Below are 9,293 nucleotides of genomic sequence, written 5' to 3'. Positions count from 1 at the left end.
TATATGATAATAATCTCAGAGAAATTATTTCATTAAAGCTGAATTTCTACCCCTGTAAGATTTAGTTTTGCAAAATAAGATATTCATGGTAAGCCTATCTTCTTTACCCTCTGAAATGTTATATTCCAAGATCTCCTCTAAGTATTATTAGAAACTTCTAGGTTTTTTCCAATCCTGACTCTGATTCCTGGTATTTGAACTGCTTCTTTCTGGCTACTTGCACAGTTTTTCTCTGATGTAAGAGCTCTAGATTTTGACTATTACATTCCTAGGGCTTTTCTTTTTGGGATTTCTTTCAGAAGGTAATTGGTGGATTTTTTTGAATTTTTATTTTTCCCTCTAGTTACAAAAGATCTGGGTTTTCTCAAGTCACCTACAGTTCTACAGGATATATCTTGCCTTGCCTGGGAACCCTCTATGTGTCACCTTTCCCTTCTCCCACTTTCAAATGACATATAGCTTCCTAAATGCCTTGTGACAATTTCACTAGAGGCTGTGAACAATTAAAATTTACCTGCATTCATTTTTTGAGTAACATACTTTGAGTTATTCTGAACCTTTGCTTTCCAATGTTTAAATCCCATTCTCCATCCTCCATTGATTGTTAATTTCCATATCCTTTAATTCAAGCTCTGCCATCCCTGTCCTCTATCTTCCCTCTCTAAAATTGTTTTTTGGAATGCTGCTTTACATCAGGGAACTAGATTTCACATTGAATATTTTCCTTTCTTGTTCCTTCCATTTTTTTTCATGCAGTGAGCTCTTGTTGTTTTCTGATGATAGATTTATTGGCTATCCTCTCCAGCACTGGTTGTACATTCATTTATGCCTTCAACGTACTAGTCATGGTAGTGGTGGTGCATTACTTTTTGTTCCCCATTGCTATTTCTAGTCTTTGTCACTATCACTCATTAATCCCTCCTTATTTGAGGTTCATTCAATTCATATTTATCACCTAATCAAGATTCTGGCAATTGTTAATACATTTCCAGGTCACCTTCCTGTTTCCTCAATGAATTCAGTTCCTACTTTATAGCTTTTCTCTTCTCTCTAATTGTTGCCATGCTAGGGGACTTCAAAATACATCTTCATATTTTCATAAATACCCTGACCTCCAAATTTCTTGACATTTTCCATGACTTCATTTCTCATGACCTAACCATATACACACTATACACAAAGATAGTCATACCCTAAATCTTGCTACCTTGTTTTCATGTTCATGAACTCTGAAATTCCTTTATCTCATCAAAATAGATTGTTATTCACCTTTTTCCTCTATATTATAAACTTAAATCCTGTTTTTGATCTCAACATGGTGTCATTCTTTAGCCCCTCATGCCATCATCCATACATTGGTGACATGTTTTCTTTACCTATCTTGATTCCTTGGTGTAGCTCAACTCATCCCAGTCTTTTCTTGAGTACTTTATTTCTTTAGCCCTGCTAAATTTCAACCTTAGGTTAGTGTCATCATCCCCTATCTTTGCTCCTATTCACGTGTTGTTGAACAATGTTGGAGAAAATAAAAAACTGACTGGGCCTACTATGAGTTCATATTATATAATCTCAACTCATGCCTCACTCCATTAAGATAAACTTCAATTCACTATTCCACTCATCATAATACTTTTCCCAAATTTTTCGATTCCTTCTCAAAACAATCACAGTTCCACTTCCCCACCCCCACCCCCACTCTCTCAACTGAAAACCTCTCCTCATTTTCACTGGAAAAACTTGAGGTCATTTACAGAATTCCCTCTTCTATATTGTTTTTCATCTCATATCATTTAGATATCTTCTGCTACTACAATCTCTTTCATCCTATTTTACATGAAATGGAAACTCATCTTCTTATCAAAGTAAATCTCTCTATATACACAAGTGATCTCATGCCATCCCATCCTCCAGCAGGAGCATCATCCCCTTTCTTTTACTAATCAGTCTTTAATCCTTTCCAGTTCATGTTTCAGTTTTTTCATGCAGTGAGCTGTTGCTGTTTTCTGATGACATAGATTTCTTGGCTATCCTCTCCAGCACTGGTTGTACATTCACTTATACCTTCAACATACTAGTCATGGTAGGGGTTGTGTATTACTTTTTGCTCCCCATTGCCATTTCTAGTCTTTGTCTTTATCACTATCACTCATTAATCTCTCCTCATTTGAGGTTCCGTATTTCCTTTCATGTCTTCCTCATCCTCAAAAAGCCTGAGTTGATCTATTTATTTCTGCTAGGTATTGTCTTATATCTTACTTTCCTTTAAGTGGCTAAACTCCATGAAAAGGTTGCATATAATAGATTCCTCTCCTCCCCATTTCTTTGTTTTTAAAAATAATTTATTCAATCAAAGAAGCATTTTCATTACATAGTATAATATAAAAGATGATTGCACATGAAATTGCAAATTTATTATGTACAACTTGTTATTTCTTTAAAATATAATAATCATGTAAATTTCTTTTTTGCTCTTTTTCTTTCCCTCCATCTTCCTTTCATTATCTCCTCACTCTAGAGACACAAATATAACTAATTAACTAACGATATGTGATATAATATATTATTGATATAATTGTTCTAGACATATTTCTATTTATTAGTTCTTTCTCTGGACACAGGCATTGTCTTTCTTCACATGTCCTTCATAGATTATTTATCTATTTATGACATTAAAAATGACTTATCTTACTTTCTTCTTAACTCCATGGTTTTTGACTAGCTGCTCCACTATTCAATTGAAGTTACTCTTTTTACAATTATCAATCTTAATCAACAAATTTAATGGTCTTTTCTCAATCTCATCTTTCTTGATTTTTCTGTGGCATTCGACATTATTGATCATTCTCTTCTTGATACTTTGCTAGGTTTTCATGACGTTGTTCTCTCATGATTTTCCTATTTGAGTGACTGTCCTTTTCTTGTTTCCTTTGCTGAGCTTTCATCCATATCACTCTTTGGCTCTATCCTGGACCTTATGCAACTTATGATTCTATAAGTTCCTATGGTTTTAAAATCATCATCTCATATAGATGACACTCAGATCTCTTTTTCTAACCCTAATCTCTTTCCTGACCTCTATTTTTGAGTCTTTACTGCCTTGTAGATATCTTAAATTGGATGCCCCAGACATCTTTTTTAAAAAATTTTTTGGAGGGGCAGATACATCTTAAGATAACTATGTCCAAAACATAACTTTGCTTTAAAAAAATTTTTCCCTAAACTGTTATCTTTTCTTTATTTCCCTATTAGTATCAAGGGCATCACCATATTGCCAATCACCTAGCCTTACAAACTGTGTTATTTTTAACTCCTTATTCTAATCCTCTTTTTTTTTTTTAACTGAGTTAAACCTTTTATCTAATGTTACAAAAATATTTAGTCAAAAAGACCAAGTCCCATGTTATCATCGTACTCCCTATTTTTATACTTTCTTTTTCTTTTTTCTCTTCATCTGGGGCAGCTGGGGCAGTTCCACCAACTCCTACATCCAGATGAGACTTCCACTATTTACTTGCTCAGGGCCTTTGTAAGTAATCCAGGCCAGAATGGTTCAACATTTGCACCTGCTACTTTAATGAGAGCAGTAATTTTATCTCTCTTAACTATAACCTCATTGTCATGGAGGATGAAAACAAGAGTAGATGCAAGTGAGCTCAGAGTTGGCTGTTTCAGGAAATGAATAAGGAAAGACTTGTTTGTAGTAATGCTAGTCGTCCACTGAAGTGAAGGTTCACACCAATGTGGTCTTAGTTTCTGAAAAAGAACCAAGTGTTGTACATTCTCTTTCAGGTTTGACCAAGTAACTATCCAGTCATGTCTAGCAACTCCCTATCACCCCCAATGTCAAATATAAAATTATCTGTTTGGTTTTAAAACCCTTATTACCTGATCCTTGTGCAGTCTGGAGTGCTGGATCTAAAGTCAGGAAGACTCATCTTCATGGGTTCAAATTGTTGTGCCACAGTTCTCTTTAATTGTCCTGACTCAGTTTCCCTAGTTGGTTCTGCTTCCGTTTCCCTAAATTATTCTGCCTCAGTTTCCTTAACTGTTCTGCCTCAATTCCCTCCCTCAATTCCCTTAGTTGTAACCCCGCCCCACTCTGGTTCATTAAGACTGAGGAACATTTGCTCTAAGGTTATAAATTGTCAATGTAAGACTCAAGATGAGAGGAAGATTAGACTTCCTGACTCCTAGCTCCGTCTGCCCTCAAAAATTTATGGCACTACCCCCTCTAAAATATTCCAAAAGATAAGACTATCTGGGATACCTCATTGACATCTTTATTTCCGTTTATTCAGACATCCTGAAGAGTCCAGTTTCCCCCCATCCTGATAGAACCAAATTTATGGCCCTGAAACTTCCCACTCTCAATGTTCTGACTCCATCTTGGTTTACCTCTGTAGCTAAGCCATGTGTGTATATATATTATTGAGAATTCACATTCACCACTGGATACTTAGAGACGAGAGTCCTGTCCAGTCAATTATACTATCCAATTAATCAAATATTAGAAACTCTCTAATCTCTATCTTGCCTCAATTTCTCCAGCATTACAAAATCTACCCTTAGACACTAACCTGGGCAAGCCATTTAACCCTGTTTGCCTCAGTTTCCTCATATATAAAATGGACTGGAGAAGGAAATGGCAAACTTTCTTTGCCAAGAAAACCCTAAATGGGGTCAGAAGGAGTGGGACGTCACTGGGAAAAACTCAATGAGAACAACAAAATGTAGCTCTTTCACATATTTTCAGTTTTCTTATACCTTATCTTACTTTCCTCCATATATTCTATAATCCAGTTCCTCAAACTCCTTATTGTTCTTCAAAAATAACATTCCATATCCTGACAGTGTCTTTTCACTATCTACCCTACTTAGACTATTCTCCCTCTTTATTTCTGCCTCCTTGATCCCTGGTTCCCTTTAAGTCTCAGCTAAAGTCTCATCTTCTGCAAGAAGCCCTTCCCTTCTCCTGCTAAATCTTCATCTTCCTTCTGAGACTGTTCACGATTTTTCTTGTATAAATTTTGTTTGTTCATAATTATTTGCATCCTCCATTAAATTGTGAGCTCTGTGAGAGCAGGGAATGACTTTTTTTTAATATCCTAGCATTTAGTAATTGGTATGTTATATGTGTATAATAAATCCTATTGACTGATTTTAAATATAGTGGCCAATTTATTTTTAAATTATTGCTTTTTAAGGAATTTCTAAGGAGTCAATTATCACTTTGATCTATTTTCCATTTCAGTTGTATTTAATATCTGATACTGTACATTACCTTTTTTTTTCAATCATTTATCCTTTTTTAAATACTTTTTTCTGTTTCATAGAGTCATTGATTTCTGTTTGACATATAGTTTTTAGAGAGTCCATTTCTAAAGTAAGATTTGCCACCTTGTCTTCAAAAACTATATTTTCTCTCAATTCTTTCCTTTTAAGGTTTTATTTAATTAAAAATCTGTTTTAGGAAAGTTCAGCAGCTATTTAGAGGAATGATTAAGGAGAGGAGAGTCTTTATGCAGAAGATAATTTAGAATGCTATTTTAACAGTTCAGATAAGAAGTAAAGAGAAACTATACTGCAGAGAGTAGAGAAAATGGAATGGACATGAGATGTTGAAACAATGAAAGAAACCAGATTTGGCAACTAATTGGATATGGAAAGTGGGGGGAGAGAAAAGAGTCAGAAATATAGTTGTAGGTTTTGAAGAATTGTGGGACCTACAAAAATAGGGAGGCTAAGAGAAAAGAAAGGTTTTTGGGGAAAAGAGAATGAATCTTTTTCTTGTCATGATGAGTTTGTGACATTTATGTATTTCCAAGATGGATTTGATCAGTGGTCAGTTAGAGATGAAGAGCTCCAATTAGAATTGTTGATCTGGGGATAATCTTCAAAGAAATGATCATTAAATTCATGGAAGCTTATGAATTCACTCACAGAGAGAGAGAGCCCAGAGAAAAGGTGAGGCAGGCTAGAATCTTGGGATGCATATGGAAGATAATCTTGTACATAGTAGGTATTTAATAAATATCTTTAGCATTGAATTGTATCCTGTAGACAATGTTTCTTTGAGTAAATGGAGCAGGTTGTGTTGCTCTCAGATTTCCTAGGCATTTTGTGTATGAGTAATTGAGAGGATGGCCTGAGGAATAGATATACCCAGACTCTTACCCAGACTCTTTCTTTCTGTCATTGTTTGATTTTGTTGTCTTCTACAATAAGACATATCAAGTTCAAAAGAGTTGCTGACTCATACCAATGAATAGATTCTTAACTTTCCCCAAAACAGAAGACTACCATCAAGTCTCTTGAAATTTTGATGATCTCTGAGAAAATTCTATTGTGTGCCCCATGAATAATATAGTCCTGGAAGAGCTGAGTTACTGTTTGATGAAGCAGGATAGTTGCTGGTCAGGGCAAAGGGGCCAATACAATTTGGTAAATTGGAGAATAAATATAAAAATCAGAAAGACAAGAAATCATTAGACTTATCCCCAGGGCAAAAGTTCCCTCTGGCAGTTACCCAGCCCCTGTTTGACCCTCCGTATTCTAAAGAATGAATATTAGAAACAGAGCACTCACTTGCATTGTATAGAGATAAAAGGAATTTATTTTTTAAATAAGGCTTTAAAAGTTCACTGCCAACTTGGACATGTTTTTTTGGCTGAAAATCTTAGAACAACAGGGTCTCAAAAGTGTAAAAATTGCAGGTAACCTCAAAGACACATAGTAGATATAAGCAGGCTATACTACATGTTACCAGTGATAACTTGTATGCAAAGAATGGGATAAAAAACTTCAGTGAGAATTTATAAGACTAGAAAAGGAAGTGGGAAAGGAAGTAGGCCAGTCATACAGAGACAGTTAAGAGTAACAGAAAGACAACCCTACTTTACCAGCTTTACTGGACCTGATTGTACAAAGTACGAAAGGAACCAGAGGAAAGTATTTTACACATTGATTATCTCCTCTTTGGAGGATCACATTTATATACAATTATGAGAAAGAACTATACAAGATAAAAAGGTGTGCTGGAGCTGTCATCTGATGATGATGATGTGAAAGGAATATTTACATGAATGACTAGGTTGTATAGGAGATAGAATACTGTATTTGGAATTAGTAATAATCTGAATTCAAATTCTGCTTCAAAAAAAGCAAGTTACTTAGAAACTTTGTTTCTACTATCTGTGTAATAATTTTAGACCAATAACTTTCTTGATTTAAGGTAATGGCATCTGACTCCAATAGAAACTAAGGCCATTACACCATTCATAAGGAATCCCTGTGCATGTATATTGACTTAGAAAACAGTATATTAACATTACCTATGTTATATTGTATCTTTATTTTGTTAAATATTTCTCAATTATATTTAAATTATACTTGAGAGTTTTATTAGCCAAGTAGCTCATAGTCTATAATAATGGGCCAGAATGGTGTACTTGAAATAAGGATTCTTACAAGGTGTTAACTCAGTGGGATTGATAAGACGATGGTTATCTAGTTTGACATGGTGATTGATAGTTCTCTAGTTCAGTACATGTACTTAGTACTTAATATAGTTCTACAAGATTAACACCTATTCTACAAGATTCACACCTAGGATGATGTAATTACAATAGAGTATATAAGAGCCAACAAGGACTGAATGAGAGACATTCCATCTTTGGTCAGGCTCCTGGTGGCTCTCCTGGGGGACTGAAACAGACTCAGGGAAGACAGAGGACTAGAGACTGGAGCACAAGCTCCTGGACTCAGGGAGACTTCAAGACAGAGACCATTGTGGTGCCTCCCCCACAGAAACCAAGACACATTCTGGAGGACCTCCAGAAAGCTGTCCTGGGCCCCAGGCAAGGAAACTAGACTGTGAAGGAGATAATAAAGAATTTGGACTTTATCTTTGGCTATTCTTGTGTTGATTACTCTGCTGAAATGAAGGTCCAGAGACCTCCAGAAAACTAACTAGAACACTACAACAGTCTGTGTTTGACACCCTTAAGCTAGGGTATAAGATGACTTGGGGTACATGCTTCACTAGAATTGTGATGTTCAGATATAAATTTTGAAAATTGTTAATGTGTAAGGAATTTTTTTTTCTTTTTTTTTTGCTGAGATAGTTGGAGTTAAGTGACTTGCCCAGAGTCACACAGCTAGGAATTCTTACTGTTATCTTCATCCTCTTAAACAGTTAAGCCTTGGGCTTTATCAAAGTTACCTTCTCTAGAAATTTGCTATTCTTGGGAGATGAAAGATGAGTTCAATAAGCAAAGAAAAACTTTTTGTTTAGATTTTTTTTTTTGAGGCTGGGGTTAAGTGACTTGCCCAGGGTCACACAGCTAGGAAGTGTTAAGTGTCTGAGACCAGATTTGAACTCGGGTCCTCTTGAATTCAGGGCTGGTGCTCTATCTACTGCACCACCTAGCTGCCCCCCAAGATTTCTTATAAAAATAAAAAGTAATCAATGAATATACATTTAATTCTTTGGGAAAAACTCTTATTGAGCAAGAAATAAAGTACAACACCATGGAGAGCTATGAGTAGACAGACCTTGAGGCCAGAATTCTTTATACCATACTACAAAAACAAAAATCAACTTTTCAATAGTGATCCTTATACTAACAAAGTAGAAAATTCACAGCTCACCAAGAAGAGGTCATTCAATGAACTTAGCTCCCCAATATTGAATCAGGAGATAGACTCTTGAGGAAACATGTGTTGGTTGTTGGTGCCATTGAGAAATGTTCCTTAAAAGGAAAAATATTCCAGAACTGGTCCACTGTCACCTTCTTCAACAACTGGAAAGAATCCAAGGTCCCAAGTGAGGGGAAAATTAGGAAAATTCAACAGTTGGTTTCCAAAGGAATTTTCAACCAAATTTGGAACAGATCTCAAAAGTTCCCTGGACTTAATGTTGTTTAATACAGATGAACAATGAGCAAGAGAAAGGAAGTAATAAAGGGGAGGGAGGCCATAAAAGATAATTTATGGTAGAGAGGAAGTCCTAAGATCAGAAACTTGTATGAATCCCAATCATAGACCCATCTGGAGACAATCCAACAATGAGATCAAAATGTAAAATGAGAAGGTTTCTGGGGGATATTAAAATTTGTAAAAAGAAGGTAATACTTATTTTTGGCTTGAAATGAACACTTGACTACTTGATCATGTTAAATAGCTATATAACAATGTCAGTCTTTTTATTTTGTTCAATTTTTCAGCTGTCATCAGCCCCCAAACACACTATTTCTTTAATTTACTTCTTGCTATCAGCAATTTAGTAAATTAGT

The 9,293-nt window shown here is 35.4% G+C and overlaps 1 pseudogene; it reads right to left on the bottom strand.

Moving 5' to 3' along the window:
- Window positions 1-3,375: 3,375 nt before the first annotated feature.
- Window positions 3,376-9,293, bottom strand: part of LOC141552841 (large ribosomal subunit protein P1 pseudogene) — a 72,920-nt pseudogene continuing 67,002 nt past the window's right edge.

This window comes from Sminthopsis crassicaudata, chromosome 2 (assembly GCF_048593235.1).
Source record: "Sminthopsis crassicaudata isolate SCR6 chromosome 2, ASM4859323v1, whole genome shotgun sequence".
Taxonomy (NCBI): domain Eukaryota; kingdom Metazoa; phylum Chordata; class Mammalia; order Dasyuromorphia; family Dasyuridae; genus Sminthopsis; species Sminthopsis crassicaudata.
This window is presented reverse-complemented; position numbering and strand designations above follow the sequence as displayed.